Source organism: Dipteris shenzhenensis, chromosome 12 (genome assembly GCF_047967505.1).
Source record: "Dipteris shenzhenensis isolate YYH24624 ecotype China chromosome 12, Dip_SZ_1.0, whole genome shotgun sequence".
NCBI classification, from domain to species: domain Eukaryota; kingdom Viridiplantae; phylum Streptophyta; class Polypodiopsida; order Gleicheniales; family Dipteridaceae; genus Dipteris; species Dipteris shenzhenensis.
In genome coordinates, this window is record NC_141607.1 from 11094067 (window position 1) to 11119490 (window position 25424).

The window sequence follows — 25424 nt, forward strand, 5'->3', positions numbered from 1 at the left end:
TTGATGAAAATTTCTTCTCCCCTAGTGGAATTCATGCTTGAGGCATACTTGTTAATGGATCATGTACCAAGGGGTCATTATGATATATAAGCATAGCACATGGGTTCAACATAAGGGGTTTTTTAAATCTTTCTTTTGCACCTTTAAAAACAAAAGATATAGAAGGGTATGCATTTATAGGTTGAATAAAAGAAGGCTGTGATTTATTCATGAATAATTCAAATTAGGAGTTGAACACAGTGTGTGATGTAGGGGATTTATATATAGTGAACCCCACAAGACCATGTATCATATTTGAAGAGAGAATTGCACAAAGACATGTGGACAATATAAAATGCACATGTGATAAGGTTTATGGATGGTCTAATTGCTCGTGTGTTAATAAGCAAGGACAAAGGCTTTGATAACATTGAGCATTACATTAAAGCACAATATATACCATCAATGTAAAATTGGAAATGTAGATTACAAATCATGTGACAAAGGCAAGTGATGTAGATGATTCATTCAACATGGAAGTATTCTTCAAAAGAGAATGCTCACATGCCATGAAAGATATTATCAATGGCTATTTTGTCATGAAGATGAGTATATTTTGATTTTGATTTTGATTTTTATTTCTTTTTGGGGGGGGGGGGGGGGGGGGTGGTGGCTAATAGAGTCTCTTTCTTGTAGGGGTGAAAATATTCCAAATATTATCACTGTGATAAAGATATTATAAACAGAATGGCTTGAAAACACCAATGTAGGCATTAAAAGGGGCAATGAAATCAAACAATGTAGATGAGTAAGGTGGTGGGATAAAGATGTGGAGACCACATTAGAACAATAGAGACTCAACCCTTCAATGAACAATAGTAAGAGCATTTACAAAAACATGCTTCAAAGTTTTGGAAAGAAGAAAAGCAAGAAGCAAGTCCTTGAAATTTTCCTTATATATGGTGCTCTAGCTATGTCTCGATCTCAATATGTTAATGCTAAAGAGTTTTGGGGATTGGAATAACCCAAGAGGGTATAGATTCAATAAGTTGAGAGGATATAGTTAGCATGATATTGTAGAAAATAACCATGAATGATTTCACATAGGGCCAAAGTGCACTAAAACTAAAAATGGGGATTTATGCATGCATCAATATAAAGTTTGACAATTTGTTCCCTTTGAATCTCTTATGATATATTTTTTTATCTTGAAGTTGATTTTCTTCTTTATCTATAGGGCCTAGCCTCATTATAACATCGCTACATGGGACACCCATTTGATGATTTGTTATATGTCCGATTTATAACGTTAGCATGAATGTGACAAGATCAACAAGTCTGTTGAAAATGTTGAGGAGGCATTGGCTAGAGTTAATGTTCCATTGACAAATGTGGATGCAAGCTCAAAAGATAAAGGAAAAGATGTAATGTCAATGTTTGAAGTCAAGGTTCCATTGCAAACCACAAAGCTAATGTTTGGAGTCAATCTCTCATTCACAACCATGTTAAAAAGCTCATAAGGTAAAGGAAAAGGCCTAATGTCACCCTAGAAAACAATGTCAAAACTTCAATATACTTTGATTTTATTTTTTGTGTAAAATTTCCTATCTAGTTTGAGATTTGATTTGGTATTTATATACTAAAGGAATATTTGATTGTACACATAGGTGTTGCAAATTGTCCTAAAAAGTTGAAGGGATGCCTATTTTGAACCTATGCCCAATGCATGGATGATTTTTTTGTGTTAGTTTCATTTAAGAAGCGAAACTTTTATATTGGTGTGGAACGTTTGTATGCCTTAATAAAAATAAATGTTTAAAACATTTGCTAGGATTTGAAACTTTTATGTGAAAAGATATAAACTTTTGCCAGGATTTACATCTTTTACTTTAAAACTCATAAGGAAATATATAAAATATACTTTGTTTTATAAATTTTCTCAGGCTAAAAAAACTAGCTCGATAAACTTTCACTAGGATTTTATATTAATATATGGGTATAGATAGCTTGATAAAAACATATGGTTATCTCTTTGGGCAAGCAATGGTCTTTTTGTACATACAAGCATCAAGATGAAATAGGATTTGATAGTTTACAATGGTCCAAAGTACTATTATGATATTTAGAGAGCTGCTCATTAGGTTTTTTCCAAGGATGAAGACTTATGGCATGATTGACGATCCATTGGTTTAGCCTTTGGCAAGGATTGAATGTATTGTGGGAGATGTTTTGTATGGTAATGCGGTTGACTACATAAATAGATCCATGTATTAGAATAAAAAAACACATGTTATATTTCCATAATCCCAAAGTTATTACCTTGGGCTCAAAAATCATGCCAAATCGATTCTAGTAGGCATGGCTACATTGTTGTACAAATCATAAAGGATATTTCCTTTGGAGATGAGACTCAATTACTTTGTGAGTATGAATCTAATATGGCATTATTGATTGTTGAGCGGTAGGTTCACCACCCTTCTAGGTCATCAGACTAAGATAGAATAGAATATTTTGATACATTATCTTGTGTAGCAGTCGGTTATGAGACAGTTGGCAAGCCACTACTTTGGATTTTGTCCCAACAATCATGTTGTCAGGGCTGATTGTTATTGGACTATTGTTGTAATATCTCTTGCTTGGTTCAAGTAGGATCATATTCTTGTGTTTTCCAAGACAAAAAATGAATAAGAAGTTTTGTATGCCGCAGCTGTTGTAGCTTTTGACTCTCAAAATATGTGTACAGTTGATCTTCCTTTGTCATTTCCCTTTTCGATTATGTTCCAATTATACATTCAGTTCTGAAGTTCCTATTGATTTTTGTGCATTATATTATTGCAGTGTTCAGCTTGTGCATACAAAGAACACATTTGGCGATCCTACTACATGTTCGACCTCAAAAAGATGAAGAAGTGAAGCTGGAAGGTGACCGGACACAATACGACACCTTTCTGATTCAAAGCCCAAGATAGCAACTCAAGGCAACAAGTCACCACACAAAGCAAGAAAAGAAAACCAGTGAAGAGCTCAAGGTGACGAAACAAGAAAATGCAAATGTGACGAGCAATTAGGTGCTCAAGCGATAAGGAAACACAAACATGACAAGAGAAACACGGACGTAACGAGCAATTAGGCTACTGCAACAACAAAAAGGCATCTTCAACAATACAGGAGGAGCTAATAATCGAGTACGATTCAACCTGCCCCCAAACAATGACAAATAATCACAAGAAGATTGTGCCACAACTGAACTTGTAGAGCCAAGAAGGAAGTCCGAAGTCAAGAAGACCGTGAAATAATCGAATAATGTTCTGACAATTATTTTCGACAATAGTTGAAGAATGGCAAAGAAAGGCCATGACAAAAGATGTAGAGCCAGTAAAAGAAGCAAAACTAAAGCATCACCACAACATACTCAATGCAACAATGGACAAGATGAAAGACCTGAAAAGGTGCTAAGGAGTATCTTGGGCCAATACAGAAAGAAAAAAGGCAAAAATAAGGTGGAACAATGGCCGACTCAACAGAGTCAAAGCCAATAGTAAAGAGGCTCTAAAGAAGATCAAGATAGCAAAACCCATACTCCATCCACCTAATTGGACATTACCCTTTGATATTTTTATGGATGCATCAAATGTGGCTATTGGTGCAGTATTGATGCAGCAAAAGAAAGAACAATGGTTTAGACTAGTGTACTATGCAAGTAGGAATCTGCCCAAACATGAGAACAATTATGCATTCCATTGAAAGAGAAGTGCTTGGAATGGTATATGCATTACACAAGTTTAGGCACTATCTACTTGACAACAAGGTTATCTTCATGTGGACCATCAAGCAGCACTAATATATTTGGTGAATAAACCTCAACTGACTAGAAGACTTGCAAGATGGATGCTTTTGCTTTAGAAATTTGATTATTCAATTGTGCATAGACCTAGAAAGCAGCATGCTATTACAAATTACCTGAGTAGATTGACATCAAAAGAAGATCTGACAAGAATAACAAATGAACTGCCTAATGCATGAATATTCATGATCCGAATAGATGATCCCCCAGACTGGTATGATAAAGTCTTGTTCTTTCTTATCCCTAAATCTTTGACTAGAGATTAAAGGAAAAAGCTTGTCTTGCAAAGCAAACTCTACTTGGTCATTGATGGAGTTCTCTATAGGATGGAGATGGATCGTCATAAGGAGATGTGTACAAAGTCATGAGAGCAAAAGGATGTCTTGGCAGAAGCTCATGGAGGTTCAGCATGAGGACACTTCTCAGGTGAAATCGCAGGAAGAAAGATAATGCAAGCAATCCTGTGGTGGCCAACAATGCTAAAAGATGCTCATAATTATGCAAAATCTTGCTTGACATGCCAAAGAGATGATAGGCCACTTGATGTGATGAGACAGAATGCCACATCAGGCCATCCTCGCATTGGACCCATTTCAAAAATGGGGGCTAGATTTTGTAGGTCCCATCAAGCCAGCAACAAAATACATAGAAGACCAATACATCCTAGGTGTAACTGATTATTGCACACAAAGTGGGTAGAGGTAGTGGCCCTCAAGGACAACAAAGCAAGAACTGTTGCATAGTTTCTATACCACAATATTATCACAAGATTTGGTGTTCCTATTGACATTTTGTCAAAAAGGGGCACACACTTCATCAACAAGACAATCAGGAAGGTCACAGGACTACATATGATATTCCACAAGAAATCAACAGCTTACTACCCACCAGGAAATGGTCAATCTTAAAGTACAAACAAAATCATGAAGAAAACATTCAGAAGGACAATGGCCAACAATACTACAGATTGGGATCAAAAGCTGGATTCAGTCTTATGGGCACTGAGAATAGCCTACAAGGTAGCAATAGGTCTGACAGCAATTAAATTGGTTTATGGCTGTGAAGCTGTAGTTCCAATGGCATTTGTTACAGGAAGCCTAAGAGTGGCTATGGAACATATACTTTCCCAACAACTACATGAGGATAGGCTACAAAGTCCCTACATTGCTGACATCATTCAAAAAAGAAGAGTTGCTTAGATCAATAGAAACATCAAGTTCAAACTCTTCAGAAAAGGTGATCTAGTATAGATGTTCAACACAAAATTGGGAAAGAGGCCAGGTAAATTCAAAATTAGGTATGATGTGATCCGTTCACACCAAAGATAAATATGGTGAGTATACAAGGTTATACTGATATCTATCAAGATATAATTGTAATCCATGTGATACAAGTACTAGAAGGAAGAAAAAACTACATCTGACAATTAGCCGACACTACCAAAGAGGAAAAAAATGAAGAAAATTTCCAATCTACTCCGAAATGGTACCAACATAAGCTTCAACAAAATGAGCAGCAGCACAAGGATGAGCCTCATGACCAGATTCCCCAACCAATATCGATCCAATTCCAAGAGATCAAAGAAGAAATGCAGTCTGACTACAACAAGAATAGTCCGAGACAACCAATAGAACCTCACCAATAACTTCGACACATCCAACGATGAGGAAAGTGAATCAAGAGTGTGCCACAATAGGTACAATGTAAGCATGAGAAGGTTAGACAGTTGGTTTGAGAAGGTGGATTGGGCAAAGTATTCCAATTCACAACCGCATGGCAAAAAGAAGGCCGACAGCTATCTGTAGCCGTGCATGCTCATATGGAAAAGGGAGGAACACCATTAGCAAAAGAGAATAGTCAGAAGCCACATAGCAATCCATCCAATCCTGGTAAGTAGCAAGGAGGAGGCCAGTTGGACAATTGTCCAACCATCACGTGGAGTCCAACTTGCCAATGAGACTACAACTGGGCCCATAATTCATCTATGCTCTGCCAAAAAAGAGTTCAACCCAAGTCCAACTTTACTAAGAAAGAAAAGAAGGAGAGGGTCCGACTCCATCTACCCATCAACCAAGGAAACACACGAAAAATCTCAACGGTACATTCGACTATACTCCGATAAAACGGCATCCTGACAAAATATGAAGAGGGGAGAGGAGAAGAGTGGAGATGAGAGAGGGCACAGCTAGAGAGCACACCACAAATGACTAACTGTACACTAGATTTAGTTGAAAACATAGAATATATACAAACCCATTTAGGGTTAGGGTTAGGGCTTTTAACCCTTTCCTTTATAGCACTCTATAAGGTTAATGCTATGCACATATGATCACATGATGGTACTATGCATGATCACATGATGTTGAGCATGAACTCTCAACACCTTCCCTCAAGATCAACATCATGAAGTAGGCCTTCCCTCAAGATGATGATTCTGGGGAATCAAAGAAGGATTAAGCATTACATTCCATCACACTCCTTTAATGGGAATGTCCGTCCTCTACGTCAAACCAAGAGCTAGTTAGTGTTTCTCGAAAAGCTCTTTACTGAGTGGTTTGGTAAAGATGTCTCCACCATTCTCTTTGCTATCACAATGTTGTAGTGTGATGTCACCAAGTAACACTCTTTCTCTGATGAAGTGCTCTCTGGCATCAAATGTGCTTTGTTCTGGAGTGATATATTGGATTCTTGGCCAATGCTTGAGCCAATTGGTTATCACAATATATTGTTGTTGGCTTTAACTCATCAAAGTAATCTGTTTCTGACAATAGTCTTTTGAGCCACATAGCCTCACATGCACCTATAGTGAGTGCTCTATATTTTGCTTCAGTTGAAGACAAAGAAACAGTTGGTTGTTTGTTTGACAACCATGATATAGCACCTTGACCAAGGAAAAATGCATATCCCTGTGTTGATCTCCTGGTCTGATGATCTCCGACACAGTGACTATCACAGTATCCATACAACCATGGATGACTTCCTCTGTATTCTATTCCAAACTGTCTTGTACCTCTGATGTATCTCAAGACTCTTTTGGCTGCATTCTAGTGAGACTAGTTTGGATTTGCCATAAATTGTGCTAGTGAACTTACTGCATAACAGATATCTAGCCGTGTGATAGTTAGATATATAAGAGATCCAATAAGCTGCCTGTAGTACCTGTCATTGACTGTAGGCTTTTCTAAATCTTTAGTAAGTTTCAAAATCCATTCCATGGGAGTGGCTGCAATCTTGCAATCTGCCATATGAAACTTCTTCAGGAGACTGTCAACATACTTGAGCTGACTCATGAATGTGCTATCTGAATCTCTCCAGAACTCAATTCCAAGACAATAGTGTATAAGTCCAAGATCTTTCATGTCGAACTCTACATATAAGTCTTTTTTTAGCTTTTTGATGAAGCTATCCTTGCTTCCTGTCACAATCTAATCATCTACGTACAAAAGTGTAATAGTAATGTCTTCCCCTTGAACTTTGTGGTAGAGAGTATGATCTGCATTGGACTTCATGTATCCCAGATCAGCAAAATACTTGTCAATTTTGTTGTACTAGCTTCTGGGTGCTTGCTTCAAGCTATAGAGACTTTTCTTAAGATGGCAAACCTTATTCTCTTTTCTTGGTTTTGCTGGTTGTTGCATGTAGACTTCCTCATCCAGGTAACCATTGAGAAATGCATTCTTGACATCGAGATGATACACATTCCATTTGCTGAGTGTCGCTAGTGATATTAAGAACCATATGGAATCCATCTTCGCTACAAGAGCATAAGTCTCATCATAATCCTGACCATATTGTTGTGCAAATACTTTTGCAACTAGTCTGGCTTGGTATCTTTGAATACTGCCATATGGATTGTACTTCACTTTCTATACCCATTTGTTTGCTATGGCCTTCTTTCTTGGTGGAAGTTCGCATAATTCCCAAGTATTATTCTTATACAAAGAATCCATTTCTTCATTCATAGCAGTTTGCCATTCTAGCTTGTCTACTACATCTTTGAAGTACACTGGCTATTCTATAGCCATGATGGTAGTCATAAGAGCATAGTTGGTCATTTCAACCTGAATTGCTTTGCCTTTCTAAGCATATGTCAATCTGGCTAGTGATCTGCTTTCCCTAGTAGACCGCTTGAGCTGCTGTGCTCTGTTTGGGGTGTTTCCGACAATTCTTGCTCTTCTTCATTAACCTTTTCTATAGATGACTGTGAAGTCGATGCTCCTATCTCCTGTGTGTTTGAGGTTTTTCATTAGGAGATAATGACCTTGCAGTTGATGGGATCATACAACTTGCATGTTTTGCTTTCTTCACTGTAGCCAACCATGACGCATTTGCATGACTTTGCATCCAATTTCCTGCAATGATCATCATGTATGTGAGCATATGCTATGCAACCAAATACGCGGAGATGCCCAATGTGTGGCTTATGTCCACTGAATGCTTCAGAAGGAGTCATACCCTATATCAGTTTGGTAGGAAGCCGATTAAGCAAATAGTTTGCAGTGGCTATTGCTTCTATCCAATACTGATTTGGAAGATGCTTTTCACTAAGCATTGCTCTAGCACTGTCTGCTAAAGTACCATTCTTCCTTTCAACTCTTGCATTTTGCTGAGGAGTATCTGCACATGTGAATTGTCTTCAAATGCCGTGACTTTTGCAAAAGTTCATGAATGCTGAAGACATGTATTCACCTCCTCTATCTGATCTCATGACTTTGATCTTTCTACCTATCTAGTTTTCTACCATGACTTTGAATTCTTGAAATCTGGAAAACACTTCAGATTTCTCTTTCAAAAAATAGACCCAATGATATCTGCTATAGTCATCAATGAAAGTCAAGTAGTAAAGTGAACCATTGATGCTGCAGGTCTGGGCATAACCACATACATCTGTATGAATCAAATCAAGAATACCTAGTGCACAAGAGGTACTTCTGCCTACAAGTCAAGAAGGATTGACTAGTTCTACAAATATAGTGAAGGTTGGTGGATGAGCAACCCCACGCATGAGGGAAATATCTCATACGCTCATCTATCAAACCACGCCTAGTGTTCTGGAAATTTTGCATTCATCACCAACCAAGAGGTCCCAAGATATCTTGTTTAAGTTTGACAAGCACCTATTGAGGTCCTAGAAATTCTACATGGCTATAAGGAGGATTTGACATGAGGCCACTTTAGGGCTAGCATACCCTTGCCTTATATGGGATATGGACATAAGGCATCTCCTAGTATTCAGCAAGACTTTACCATCAATCTAGGGCAAGGACAAAGGGAGATCCAAAAGGCACTAAGGGTTGCACAGATTGAGTCCCCAAAAGATGTGATTCTCTCAAAATTGATTATGAAAGAAAAACTGGCTATTCAAGCATAGGATCTCAAGGATGCAAAATTTGATCCAATTAAATGCTGCCAACTATGGCTGACAGTGGGTGGCTACCCATCTAAAGCATTTTTCCAATCCATCACATGCAAACAGTAGAGAGAAGCTATCAATATTGTGGTAGACCCTAATATAGTCATTGAATTTTGGTACATCGCCGAAGTATTTTGCCATAAACTGAGTAGTGTAGTAGGTGAATAAGTGGAGCATGATGCAGAATGGAAGGCTAGCATTAAAGAACTAGTGGAAGGACTTGAACCGAGAGTCTCAAAGTATCAAAGAGCAGTTATCAAGGCTCTTTGTAGTACAAGAAATGAAGGAGGCCTTGTGGTGGTTAATGGAGGAGGACAAAGCCCCCTAGCCTTGATGAGTTTACTATGGGATTCTTCAACAGCTTTTTAGACACCCTTGAACAGGATCTCACTAACATGGCAAATGTAGCCATTGAAAGAGGGAGTTATTAGAAGACATGAACATTGGGCTCATAAATCCATTTCCCAAATGTTAAAGTAGCCTTAAGGTGGGCGACTAGCGGCCTATTACCATTCTCAATGCATCATACAAGTTCATTGCAAAAGCACTACCCTACAAACTAGGGGGGTCTGCTTTGCAGTGGTGGATCGGGCGCAAAATGGGTTTGTCAAAGATAAAGACATTTTTGAGAATACTCTAAGTGTCTCTACATCCATCAATCTAGCTCTTGCCACAGGTCAAAAGGCTTTGACCTTGATAATGCCTATAATAGGGTGCATTGGGAATATCTGTTAATTATGCTTTTGATAGGTTGGGCTTCGAAGCAGGTTTTGTGAAGATGGTCACCACCTATTCAATAACGCATTTGCAATCCTTTGTGTTAACGAGGGAGTTGTGGGTAGACTAAATATTCATAGGTCATTGCATCAAGGATGCCCATTGACCCCCCTACTCTTTATCTTTGGGACAGTTCCCCTCATTCATCTCCTAAAAGGGAAGTGGAAGCAGGAAGGATCCAAGATTTAGCCCTCCCAAAGGGAAGATAGATGGTATCTCAACTTCTCATCGATGACATCATGGTAATGTATCATGAGGACTAGGAGATTGTCATGAACCTCTTTGGGGTGATTCAAAATTCTACGAGGTTTCTAGTGCCATTTACAGCTAGAGAAAAACTTCATGTTCTAGTCCAGTGGGGTCAATAAAACTCAAATCCCTATTAAAACTATCATCATTAAGCAGTGATCTAGAACATTGATTTTTAGCATGATGCATTGTGCCCAAAGCATGTTTAGGAGTCCCATAAATTGCTTCATGATTCATGGATGATGAACTTGAGAGTAAATTCTTTGGTGTACTTGATGTTGTAAACATGTTTATATTAGTGCCCAATGATGTAGAATGTAATAAGAAAGATGTCATTTTTCTATTTTTCTCCAAAGCTTGAACTTCCTTCTTTCTTCCCATGAGAAGTAACTGTTTCAAAAATTATGTCTTTATTAGCTCATCTCAAAGGATCTGATTGACATACTTCCATTGTGCTTTAGATAACTCAAAATCAATAGCCTTACACTTAGATCCTTCCATCCCTAAACCATATGCACGATCAAAACAAAAGAGCATTCAAAAATAGTTTTAAATCTAAGAAATGGAACAACTGTATCATAGCCCAACATACATGCAATTGGTATCAACTTATTAAAAAAAGAAGGATCACATCACATCATGCATACCAAACAATAATGCATATGCATATTCACAACATAAACTTTAAAAAAATAAATAAGCATATATTTCTTCAGGTTGTCAGCTAGATCTAAGAAACTTGAGTCTTAGGTCATGGTGTCCCTTAGCCCCATGCCTTGTGAGCATAGGAACCAGACACCACTTCCTAAACCAAGCCCTTCTTTCATGTTTGAAATCATAATACTACACTACATAAAGCATGCCAAACCAATTTCAACTTACTATATACAAAGCACCAATAAATACATTAAAAAAGAAAGAGCACATCATAGACAATGATGCATATGCATATTCACAATAGAAACTTTTAAAAAATAAATAAGCATATATTTCTTCAGGTTGTCAACTAGATCTAAGAAACTTGGTCCTAGGTTGTGGTACCTCTTAACCCCTTGCCTTGTGAGTGTAGGAACCAAACACCACTTCCTGTGAACCAAGCCCTCCTTTCATGTTTGAAAGCATAATACTATACTATATAAAGCATGCCACATTATACAAAGCACTAATAAATACATTAAAAAAGAAAGAGCACATCACATCATGCATAAACAGAGGGCTTGGGTATCTGCAGTTCACCAGCGGGAAGGTCGAGTGCTGTGTGTCGTGAACTCAACGAGCACGGGTGCAATTGCCATGTTGCATTCCGCTTTTGCATTTTCCTGAAGGCCGGCCTGCTGCAATTTTGCTTCTCCCTGAAAATCCTGCTCCAATTTCGTCCCTGATTTGGCTTCATAAAGCTAGCACTCGGGACTGGCAATGCCAAGCCTATGCAATTTCCTGCGCTTCGCCTACTGGATCGCTCTCATGACTTGTGGTTTGGCAAAGAGCCCATTCCCAAAGGACATATCTAATTCCATTTTAGTTACGAATGACGAGATGGATCATTCTTTGCCTTAAGTCTTAAGATTAGTCCCGGAAGAATTTGTAGATTTTTTAGTTAAAACATAACTAAAAGTTTATAGGTCTGGAAAATGTTTTTTATAGGTGAAAATGAAAACGTTCCAGGTCCATTGTGTGTGTGTGTGTGTGTGTGTGTCTGTGTGTGTGTGTACAGTCCCCGCATGGACTTAGAGAGTAGTGCAAGCTTCATTAATGCCGTTATTTGATTGGCTAGTCGATTTTCTACTAGCCTGATAGTGGTGAAATTCGCTCGACTAGGCTAGTCGAAAATCGACTAGCCAATCACAATTGTGCATTAATGGAGCCTGGATACTCCCTAAGTCCCTGTGGGACTCTGCTGTGAGAGAGAGAGAGAGAGAGAGAGAGAGAGAGAGAGATTAAACTAGAATAGAAGGGGGCCACTTGGTAAGAAATAGTGTGGGACACTTTTTTAACAAAAATGTTAGCATAGCGCTGCTTGGAAGCTAGGGCTAACAAATCTTTCCTATAGAGAATTCACACTACCCTAGCAATAAGTGAAAAATCGGTTTAATATTGGCAAAATAGTCCAATTTGAACTTGTCATTGAAAGTTGTTTAGAAGCTTCATATGTTGAAACACAATGAGGCTTCTATATTTCCAGAGTTTTTGTATAACCCTTGCTCTTACAAGATGCCAAAGTCAAGCTTGAAAATCGTTCAGATGCCCTTTATTCCCCCAAGAGGACTACGAGTGGAATGATAAATGAAAATTCATGTGGGAAGTAGGCCAATTTGAGCTTGTCGTTTAAAGTCAATTGGAAGCCTCATATGGTGAACACAATGAGGCTTTTGTGTTTGTATACCCTACCAGAGTCAAGCTTGAGAATCATTCAGGTGCCCTTTATCCCCCAAGAGGACTAGCTTCCATATGAGTGGAATGACATGAATGTGGACCTTCAAAAGCCAACATTGGACATGTTACTAAAGTGCACGAACTACAATGCACCCCTAGAATGGTGATAGTGGTTTTCCAAATTCACACAATAGAGAGGGCATAATGGTGAAACTTCCTTTGGCTTTCTTACCTTTGATCGAGTACTTACAAGTTACTCATCTCCAAATCATAAAATTCAGCTTGTTTGAGGGGGTAAATAATAATACCCTTAGAATGTGCATATCCCAACTGACAATTGAATCCGAAGGGGCATGTTTGCATCATGAAATTTGAATTGAAAGAGGAATCTCAACTGAAGGAATTGTTCCTAGTTAGCCAAGTCTTTGTCTTTATTGTTCATTGATTTAAATAAATCAAGCACCAACTAAGAAGCAGACTTGTAGGCTAACTCGAACGAAGTCTAGAGAATGTAGTAGTGATGAAAGCCTACTCCCTAGGTGATAAATTGAAGCAACTTGTCAACTCACCAATGCTAAGGAAGATATAATTGTGTTGATCCCATAAAGCTACCCATGTGCAGAAACCCGTTACTTAGCCGTCTTGAAAGCCGCAAGATGACCTGCATAGGGGCGCCCCACAAAGGGCCACTCATCGATCAGTACATTCATTCCTAAGGACCCACCTCACCGCCCAACCACGTAGCACCATGCCAGTCATACTTATTAAGCCTTGTCATCTAGATAGGAATTAACTTGTTGAGTACTTTATATTGCTTAATTTTGATCAAAAACTTTGGAAAAATATGTTCTTTCCACTTCAAGTTGGTGCTTCCTTGCTAATACCAAGACACCTTGCTACTCGATAGCGCACTATGATTGCCTAATGATTGCAAAGAGTGTAATTTTAATATCCACTTATAGCACAACCGCTCACATTGAGCCTTGAGAGGCTCTAAACCCAATGAAATTCCTATCCTTGTCTCCTTCATCCTTCTTCTCCCAATATACAATTCCAATTCCTCTTCATTAATGTTCCTATTGCTTTTGCTAGGCATTACAAATATTGAAGCATTAGTGCCAATATTGCAGGGTCCTATTATGCTATCCATGGATGCCACTTGGGAATTTTTAAAAAAATGCATGTTTTTTTTCTGCCATATGTGCCACCAATCTTTTGTTCGACAAAGAATGGGTGCCACCAAGTCCACACTATATCTTGAAGATTATTAATATCACTAGTGATAGTCTCATTTATTTCAACCATGCAAGTCTTTGGATTTATTTCCTTGGATTTTTTCTTTGCTCTAAATGCTTCTACAAGAGGTTTGAACTTCAAGAATGGGAGGCTATCGGCAATTAGTTATGTGGAATTGAATGAATATAGTTTCCTAAAAAAGTTTTTTCATTTGCACCCTATCTTATTCTAAATTGAGGCTAGAAGTCTTTAATTATTCATCTTTGCAATACATGATTAATCTCTATACCAAAAAATACAAAATGCCTAACTTCAATTGTCTCATGATTCAAAAGTTCTAAAATGTGTAGGTTCCACAATTTAGCCACATAATATGTTATACATGATCTTTACTAGAGATAACTACAATGTTAGTGCTATATGGCACATAGACTATGCTATATAACGCATATTTAAGTGCTATATGTGACATTTTAATGCTATGTATACATGGTCTTTACTAGAGATAAGTACAATGTTAGTGCTATATAGCACATAGACTATGCTATGTAACACATTTAAGTGTTATATGTGACATTTTAATGTTATGTATACATGCAAAAGCTAATCCACATGGTAGATGGTGCTACATAGCATAAGCACAAAGGATATAACATATGTTGTGCTATGTAGCACAATCAAAAAACTTGAAAAGATAATAGTTAATAAAGCTATATATTTGAGATCTTAATGATTGCAAGTATGCTACATGGTGTGCATCAAAGATTAATACAATTTCAGTGCTATATAATAGGGAAAAATAAATTCAATATACAATGTGCATATCATACAATTTCAGTGCTATATAATAGGAAAAAATAAATTCAATATACATTGTGCTATATCATATGCAAGTAGTAGCATAGAAATAAACATAATTTTTGGTGCTATATGGCAAACAAATTGTAAGTGATAGATCTTAATGATTGCAAGTACATAAATCGTGATACATGGTGTTTATCATAGATAAAGAAAGTGTTAGTGCCATATAGCACATATTTAAGTGCGCTATATATGAAACTTGAGTGCTATATAGCACATGCAAAAAGTAATCCACATGCTTGATTGTGCTACATAGCTTAAGCATAAAACATATAACATATCTTGTGCTATGTAGCGCAATCAAACAACATGAAAATATAATAACCGAACACACATTGTGATATATAGATTATGTTTGCAACTATGCCACATGGTGTGTAACAAAAAATCTCCACAAAATACTAGAATTTCAATGCTATATAATAGGAAAATGTAAATTAAACATATATTGTGCTATATCATACCAATATGCGGTAGAGACATGGCTATAAACTTCTTATTATTGATGTATGCCAAAAAGCTCTACAAGTATAGAGCAGGTCCATCAAGTTACATGGTAGTTACATGAAAGTTAAAAAATTGTTACATCAGAAGCTACATACTAGTTACATCAATCGTTACGAAGTTATATGAGCACAATAGCTCTTATTCAATAGAGTAAATACATTTTTCATACTCTAAAATTAATTGCATAATACCTTTACTAGAAGACATAAATCTCTTTGCCTAGATAGATTAGGAAAGACATTCTGTGCATTATGTGAGTCATGTTATGGTAATTGCAATTGGTCAATAGAATGCTCATCCAATTCTCTAATTCTAGATCAGATACCCAAACTGCAATAAAACACCTTTACTAGAAGACATAAATCTCTTTGCCTAGATAGATTGGGAAAGACATTCTGCATTATGTGAGTCATGTTATGTTGATTGCAATTGGTCTATAGAATGCTCATCCAATTCTCTAACTCTAGATCAGATTCCCAAACTACAACAAAACATGCCCTCTTGAACTTCATCAAAGGGTACAAACTCTGGGAAGGGCTTGTCACTCTTCCTACCATTATAAGTTAAAAGATATTGCTCAAATCCTCATCATATTTCTCATGACTGATCGATCCTGTTATTGCTAATGTTTATCTCCCATTCTCTTGTTTAGTTTGTCTTTTGTGTACATACCATGCCTTGCATCTGTTGCATTTGACTCACACTGACTTAACAAGAGCACCACTCTTTGGTTATTTGAAGGTTGCCCCACCACCCAAATGCATGAAAGGCATTTTAGGATGATAGATTAAAGCGCCACATTAAATTGTGTAAGAACTATGAAAAACTATGTAGGGTTGTGTAAAAATGTATATAGCTATGTAAAACTATGTAGGGTTATGTAAAAGTGTGTAGAACTATGTAGGCTACTCTCGATCTTTTCCATTAGAATGGCTAATAGCCCATTTCAAATAGCCTTAGTTGCTGTAAATAGTGTGATCGTGCAACAATGTTGTTGGTGCATCAACTCTCGTTCGCTCGCCTCAACTCAGACTCTTGCCTCTATCTCAAAAATATGCTAATCACCTAAACAAAAGTCAACCTGCACATTAGTTAGCCTGTTCTACATCAAGTTTGCTACTCAAACAAAACGTCAGTCACAGGCTTAGCTGCATGATTCCCTCGAACCTCCATTGTCCAAAGGCTAGTCCATGATTTCGAAGAACCATGTGCCTTGCCGCTTAGGGGTTTGCCTTGGCAGTGAGGAAATCCCATGATCAAACTTCAACTCCCATGAGGGAGCTTGAAGTCCCATATGGAAGCTAGAAATGCCTAAAAAGGATATGGTTACTTGGATACCCGAGGTTACTTCTGGTGGTCAAGTACACTTGGGGTCAACACAATGTTTTGTCTAGAAAAGACAATGGAGTTTGGACTTCCTTGTTATTGTTCAAGGTTTTAGAATTCAAGTTTGAGTCGAATCAATCCTCTTTTGATGTGTACACAACATGATCCAGATTCTGTCTTCATGTAATATGCAAAGCCTGTGCTATCCATACACAAAACCTTGCAAACAGTATAACAAAAGGAAAAAAGAGGAAGCACTTTCTTACTTGCAAGAAAAGCTCCGCTCGGTTTTTTTAGGACCCCATCGAGAAGAAATACTACATTAATTAATTTATTTGTGATTTTTTTGTTTTTGGTTTTTTTTTTTGAGGGGGGCTATGAAAGCCTCCAAGGACAAGGAGGGAGAGATGGAAAGTAGGGATAAGGGAGAGGAGTGGGAGCAATGAGAGGGGAGGGAGAGGAGGGAGGGGGAGGCAAGAGGGGGACGGAGTAGAGATGCTCAGATGTAGGGGAAGCTACTGAGATGAATTAATGTGTCTGAATTGCTTAAGGTTAATTCGAGATAACACAAAGATTAGTAAATTAATGAATAGGTTTCGAGAGCGAGAGCGATTATGAGCAGGAATAATTAATAATGCATTAAGTGCAAGCAAGGAGCGAGAGATAACACTTTGGCACAACGAGCCGATATATCGAACATTGGCGAAGGCGACGATGGAGGCCGCTTTGGTTGAAGCATTTGCCAATTGTCTCCGAACACATCGCTTGCACTTAGCAAAATGGTTGGGAGAAAATTGCTATATATAGAGGGCTTTTTTCTTTTGTTTCCCCTCCCCAAGATAGACCTTTTTCTATCTTTCTTTGTGACTTGTCAAGCATTGACAGATCAAGTGATCTGGGCATTTGCCCACCTAAGCTGACTACCCAGTTTTGATTCCTACATGAATGCTCCTTTGCATCACAACATAGGCCGCGAACTCTAGAAAACTTTTATTTAAAAAATGGAAAAAAACTTTATTTGTGACCAATCTATCTTAAGCACTATTTGAACCCCCTTCTCCTTGCCATTTAGGGCCCTATGGTTGTAGGGAAAGGGCCTCCAGAGTCCTTACCCAAGAGGGAAGCCCTAGGAAGACAACCTAGGCCCTTTTCCGACCATGGCTGGCGCAATATTTAGAAGTGGTTTTACGATGCGGAGGGGATTAAATATTCTGCAAGCTCACGACACGTGATATTCCGAAATGATGAGCACGTTGTGTCTGCAGGACTGTCCCGTCTACTCTATTCCTCTGGGTCTGTTTTCAGTCAGATCGTTCACAATCAGGGGCAAACTGTTCACTGGCGGCGCTGCTGTTTGTGGTCAGTTGTTGGGGGCAGACTGTGGTATTTGTTGATGCTCTGAAGCTTCCCCCCTTTGGATTTGTGTGGTGTCATTATGACTTGAATACCTTTTCAGATGAAAAATGCCATCACTTGGTTGATTGTCGCAGGACTGTCCCATCTACTCTATTCCTCTGGGTCTGTTTTCAGTCAGATCGTTCGCAATCAGGGGAAAACTGTTCACTGGCGGCGCTGCTGTTTGTGGCAGACTCTGGTATTTGTTGATGCTCTGAAGCTTCCCCCCTTTGTAAAATGCCATCACTTGGTTGATTGTCGTCTGAGATTTATGTGGTAGCCTACTTATCATTTCAAGTTCAGTAGATTGCATTAGTACACTTTACTCCTTAAACACCTCCTAGTATCTATCTTCATTGCTCCATGTTGTCAATTCTAAAAGTGGCATTCCAAGGATGTAAAACCATTTTCCCCTCAAAGAACATGATTAACACATTGTTAACAATCATGTGGAGAATGTTTAGGCTTCAAGATATTCAAATGGTTAGGAACTGCTCCAGCCTTGAAACACCAGCTCCTTTTCCCTACCTATTCCACCTTCGTGCTGTCTTCTCATTTCAGTGCCCCTCTCTTGCTCCCTCTAGTCAAAGTTTGATCCACCAGCTCTGTTGCACCTTCTTCCTATCTTCTCATTCAATGACTCTCTTGATATTGTACTCTGTTGGTTGGCCCTTTTGAGTGCTCCATCCCCCTTGCTTGATTGCTACTTGCCTGAGTTTTACTTTCAATGGTGATGGCAAATGGAGTGCAAGTTACAAATCCTCTTCCCCCTACAGATAGCTGAACCTTTCAAGTCTCTTCCGTAGCGACAAGCACTTGCCTCCTCCTTGCTTGTAGTAATTTTAGTGCAAGGGCAAAGTTTATCCCCCTTTTCCAGCACACCACCCCCCCCCCCCCCCCTTTTCTCTTACCCCCTTGCGTAAAGGATGTCCCATTCCTCTAGTTGTAAATTGTCAAATTATTAAGCCTGTTACATCCCTAGGAGATGAGACTGTGTTTGGTAGCTGTTTGAGACAAATGATGTCTGCAGTAATTGTGCAGTCCTTCCAGAACATCCTCTCAAACAGCTATCAACAAAATCCTCGTGTACCAGGGATGTAACAGCAGCAAATCTCGATCATTTGACGATTTACAATAATACCCTACCAATAGTTTTCCAAGTTAAGGTTACCATAATAAATTTCATGCATGGACCCACTCGTTGGCTGCTGGGTTGCTCTTGATGCAATACATCTTTCCCAACCTGCTATTCCACGGATATCCGCTTGAATTCACGGTAACACATGTTCAAATGAAAAGCTGAGCATAGCATCCATTGTACACTTCAGAAACAAGATGCTTATGCATTAGAGTTACATCTCACAGCCCCTCATAAAAACAGAGACGGGTCACATGGCAGAATAGGTCATGTATCAGCTATACAAGTCAAAGAACACAAACCTCTCGTTATATTCGAGACAACAGAACCATGTGTAATATGTGTACAAAGGAACTTCAAGATCACCTCAAAGAGGTTAAACCTGCACAACAAGCAAACAATTGGTTTTAAGAACCTCTCTCTCTCTCTCTCTCTCTCTCTCTCTCTCTCTCATGCGCCCTGAAACTGCAGCATCCTTTGTTACCATAGGACAGTATATCTATGATTGAGACTCAAATGGATGGGCATTGATCGCCACATATCTATTCAAAGATTAGGTACTTTGTGCTGCTGCTTTTTTAATTATTACACGAATAAATTTGCTATCAAAACCACACACAACCATATATCTACCAACATCAAGAGCACTAAGACCATCATATATCCAATCTTTGAATTGTAGATTTTACGTGATATGAACAAAAGAACAATGAGAGAGCTGGGAGGAGAGAGAAAAGGAAGCAAGTGAAGAAGAGACCTCAAATGAATGATAATCCTTGAGTCTTGGTCTATTTGACCACCTAGCACCTTTAACATATGATAATATTTGTGTGGGGCTCCTTGTAAAGAGTTTACCTCACCAATGCGACTCCAAGCATTGGCAATCTTGTTCAAGCTACCCTTGTGATATCTAATCTCCACATCAAAATCTTGCAGCAATTCAGCCCACAATGCCTTCATTTCTCTCAACTCAGACCCCTATCACATAAGTGGCATATCAATACAACGAACACATAAAGATAATATCTCCAAGTTTTTGTGTGCAAATACAGCGTATAATTGCGTTTTGCGAGTAGGCCACCAAACCTAAGTATCATCTATCGAAAAGATAATGTCAGTTCTCTTGGAATAAGGTTTTACCTATTGCAAAATCACTAGCATCATCAGCCTGGACCACAAATGGTCAGCTAGGACCTCGTAAAGCCAATATAGATAGAGATATAGCTAACTAGCTAGTACGTTACGTACGTATGTATGTAAGTATGTAGGTATGTATGTAGGTATGTATGTATATATGTGTGTATACACACACACACACACACACACACACACACACACACACAGAGAGAGAGAGAGAAAGCAAGAGAGACAGATACATTAACGTCCGCAAAAAGCCTCACGGGCTTATGGGACAAAGTACAAAGTACAAAAGAAAATCCTTACATCATCTAGATAAACCAAAGAGGGTCGCGGAGTGCATATGGCAACTCAGCTCGAGCTTATTTTAGCACACATCTAAGTTGTAGTCCTATATCAAAATGGCCTTCATTACATCACTCTCTCTCTCTCTCTCTCTCTCTCTCTCTCTCTCTCTACTTCTTTCACCTTAAACTTGAGAGTCTGGCAAGCCTCATCAAGCTTATCATTCCAAGAGATAGGACTATTCGACGTCCTTTCAGGAGGTTAGTCGAGGGAAAGGTTAGCTTTGGAGAATCCCTCACTAAATTCTGAAGGAACACACTAAATCCTAGAAACGCTCGAAGTTGCCTTACTGTGTAAGAAAAAACCTTCTATCATGATCATTACTCATGCCCTCTCGAGAAACCTTATGTTCACGCCTTAGTGTCGCTAACACAATCCCGAGATGCTCGACATGCCCATCAAGAGAATGGTTGTATACCATAATATCTTTTAAGAATACAACTATAAACCCCTCAAATATTCACGAGAGATATAGTTCATTGTCGGTTGGAAAGTTGTAGAGACCAAAAGGGAATACTCACAATGGCTGTACATAGTTCGGAATCCCATCTTATAGGCATCTTCCTCAGCTATGCATATCTGGTAACAACCAATACAAAGGTCAATCATCCACACTAGGGAGGGGATATTGGTTCTTGATTCTCCAACTTCTTCTCTTCGACTCCTCTTGTAAGGTGCCATTCTTATGAGCTCCTAGAACTAACTCCACCCCATGATGTACCCACCTAAGGGATGTTAAACCAAGCAATAACTCACATGGAAATACATCAAAATATCCCATTTTACTTTTCAAAGTGCTCGTGTTTCCCATGCATGTATCTTAGAAGATTCATTTACATTATTTATTTCAAATGCAAAATTACATGATACACACTGAAACAATTCATACTCTGAATTTGCAATCATATTACGGTGCAAAGTGGGACATAAATTCACCTTTGATACATAGGGTACACCCAACTTGACAAAAGTTAACCTATATTAGTTTGGACATTCAACTTATGCGATCAATTTTCTCCCAAAATTATTGTCTTGGCTTACAGTGCACCGCATAGATCTATCAACCTCTCCTTCCTTAACCTCCCAAAACACTCGTGCTACATTCCTTTTCTTAGATGCATAGCTGGCTTGAGCCCATAAGGTCCTCAAGGAATCCACAACATGTGTTACACATTTTAAGGTGCCTCCATTTTGCTTTATCTATTCAATGTGTCAATGCTCTCTTCACAACAGCCCCCCATCATGCTAGCCCTTGTCATGCCCAGAGCCACAAGAATTCCACGTCATTTGCAAACCTACCAGTTGTTCAAATCTAGAAAGGAAATAGACAGGTTTTCTAGCCCTGAATTGGGAAGCTGCATTAAAATGAAATCTAGATCTTTTGAGTAATTAGGTGTGGTCATAAGAATCTGTGCCGCACGTCGATCCCAAATCTGCTTCCCCGCTAGCATGTACACCTCATACACATGGTCACTTGGCTGCATCGGTACACTCAACTTCTGCACACGTTTAGTGTTTTAGCATTCAAGAAATTATGAAAACTTCCAGAGTCAACCAAGATGCGAACGATACTACAGTCATATTATAGTTATAATCCTTCTTGCAAAAACTTTTAATCTAAGACTATGGTTTGCACGGAAGGATAGTGTTACCTTTGACCTTAATCATCATAGCATTCTTTGACTTGCCCTTCATCTTTTGGCATTCCATCCGTATATGCCTCGTTTGCATACAAAGGATGCAACGGCCCTCCTTCACATACTAAAGGGTTTGCTCTGCTTTCTTAATTCACTTTGCAATCGCCTCTGTCAGGCTTCAATTTGTGTAGCTCCCCGTGTTGAAGCAAATGCTCCTACTTCAAACGCATGAATATAGCAGCCACAGATTCAGGATGGACGAATATAGCAGCCACAGACTCAGGATGGACAGCCTCTACTATAGCCTGTTTGTCAGGCCTTCGTGGCTGTCCTACTCCTGCGCAGTTACCATGGCTAGACCAAAGCGCCTCTTCTACCAAAAGTTCTTTTGCTCCTGTGGTAGGCTGGGATTTCTGTGAAGAACTTCCCTTAGCCATGGTGTCATCATAGATCTCTGTGTATCTAATAACATCCTCAAGGATTTTACTACGATCGTTCTTGAGCTGCACCAAACCTTTGCAAAGAATCCATACAAGGTAGTAGGGTCCATATACGGAGCACTGGATTGCAGATTTCTAATCGCTACAGGTAGGTGTCAAATGGCAACTTTCCCACATTTAGGTTTGTGAACTTCGAGATGAGGTCTTCAGTCCCTTGTCTTGGCCCATAAAATTAATTGCACTGAAGTGTCCTCTACAATTTCAATAAGTTTGAGGCCAGGTTAGTCACCGTAAATTCCTAAAAATTAGAAATTCACGTCCCTGTGACAGGCTTCCTCTAGAGCTGTAGGGACTGCTGTGATTTCTGCTCCTCAAGCTGCTAAGATGCTGTGCTGCCTGTGTCAGGGGTAGAGGTGGAGCCGCTCTACATCCAGTCACAGATGGGCCAACCCTGTGCCAGATTGATTGTTCCAACTACATGCAGAGTGCCCCAACCTGCCTGCACAGTTTTGCATCACTGTTCTGCTTCTGTACCTGCTCCTGCCTGCTCTGAGCCTGCTCCAGCTGGTCTGCAGGCTACCCTACAGCCTGTACCGCTGCTTAGGGACTGTTGCACTGCTGCACCTGACTGTGCAGCTGTTCTGCAGCTATTCTGTTATCCCGCTGCTGCTGTAGGCTTGCACAAATAATCATGCCAAGGTCATCTGCATGCCATTTGGGTTCCCAAAGACCTATGACCGGATTAAACAAAGCTTCTTTGGGAAGGTTTTTGGAGAAATGTGGAATGCTTGCCATAGAGAATAAAGTGGATAACAAGTATCCGGCTGGTTTGCCACAGCCTTTTCCTATTTCAGAAGACATATTGACTGGATTGCGTCACGAGATTGGCCTGACTAAGAGGGGATGGCACAGCATGTGTTGGCTACCACACCGAGTCCATCTACAACCTGTCTTTTTATTTCATCTGCCATCATCAACTTGAATTCATTGGGGAGATATTTTCCCACTAGGTCTTCCCGACTTTTCAATTACTCCTTCCCCCTGGAATCACTAGAATTTGCAATGCCATCGAAAGCAAAATTTTCTCTGCTGCTTCCAATCACCGACCAGCTCCAACCAAACAAGATCATTTTCATCCCAGGATATTCAGCATCTGATGCTGCCTGGTAGTTCATTGATCATGTGTTTAGACACCATGGGTTGTTAGCGACACGGATGCAAACTTTATGGAAAAATTCTGGCAGCCACTTATGGATGAAGAGGGACACATCCTCTACATCGCTGAGCGTATCATGGGCTTCACAGATCCGACTTTCATAAGAAGGTTTACATGGCTTCATAGATTGGATCCTTTGTGGCAAGCTATAAAGAGTATCTTATCGAAAGGAAGGGCCTACAAAAGATGGAAAGTCTTACCTAAAGACCATTGTGCAGGAGAACCCTAATTACAAAAACTGATTGTTGCAATGTTACTTCTTCCCAGTAACATTGCCATACTTTCACTGTGATGACCATGAAAAATTATCTTCCTATACCCCACAATTACTCCTAGCTTTTCGCAAGACAAATCCTGCATAGTTGTTTTCTCTCGCGCCATGTGTCACAATGACTTCACTATGTAATATGATTACCATGAAAGATATTGGTATGTCTCACTTTTTCAAGAGAAACATGCTTCTCCTATAGCCCACACTTTCAAAACTCCTTGCCTTTCAAAGGATGAATCATGCAGTTTTTCCTTACTTGCCATGTATGATCATCGCATTTCAATATGTTTTATCATATGTCATCACCCTATGCAAGTTGGAAAAACATACCTACACTTGTCTGGTACATAACAAAGCTAAACACATGTAGATATTACAATGTTCACCAATTGAGAGAGCAAGAGATCTAAAGCAAACTTGCCTATAGACTTGTCCAGATAGAAGAAAAAAGAGATAGAGAACACTTTCAGAACTGGAAAGAGAAGCAATATGCAGATGTATAGCCAATAATAGATCTCATTGTAGAAATCTGTATACAACAAGCTCCAACTGGGTATCTACGTAGACCTGCAGCAAACTCTGCTGAGGAAAAAAAACACCACAAGCTTCGTATAGCTGCACTCTGTGCTGCAGATCTCCTCCGACCTGCCGCATGCCTCGTTCAGTAGCTGCTTCTGGTTGAGCTCTGCTTGCTGCTCCATCCTGACAGCCTTGTGCTCTCCGGTGTGCACCAAGATCTGTCCCAATTATCTTCTGGCGTCTAGTTTTTGGCAAGCACAATTGATTTTGCTGAGATATTTTAGAATTGAAGCATCAATTCACACATTTGGGAAAAGTATTAATGCTTTAGATTGAGCATAGGATAATCAAAAGCCTTCATTTAGAGAGACTAAATAATCATACAGTGTAACGTGTTGTATTCTAGATCTTTTAGAAATCTATACGAAAAGTTTTGAGATGTGACTTGTCCCCCAGCCATGGACTGCTCTCATTGTATCTATGGAAACAAGGATGCAAAGACGGAGGTTGAGCTGACATGACATATCATGTACTTATTACATGCAAGCAGAACCTTGCCAGATTGCTTATTAGCACCTAGAGCACTGTGCAAAGCTGTTGGGGTCACGTTTCAAGGCACTGCCTCATACTTACAGATTCGTCTACTTTGGAATTGGGGCTAAACGGATTCTTTGAGACTTTTCCATTAAATAGAACAAGAGCAACATATATCAACAGAAAATTAAATAAAAAACAATGATATAACTTGGAAGGTCTGCTGT

General features: G+C 39.1%; 1 protein-coding gene across 1 annotated transcript in view; it reads right to left on the minus strand.

The window, feature by feature from the left end:
• Positions 1 to 18880: 18880 nt before the first annotated feature.
• The window catches only part of LOC147895812 (trihelix transcription factor PTL-like), a 40789-nt gene continuing 34245 nt past the window's right edge, over positions 18881 to 25424 (minus strand). The window contains exon 3 of the mRNA XM_087382859.1: positions 18881 to 19480. The gene's annotated coding sequence lies outside the window, so the exon portion shown is untranslated. The remainder of the gene's footprint in view (positions 19481 to 25424) is intronic.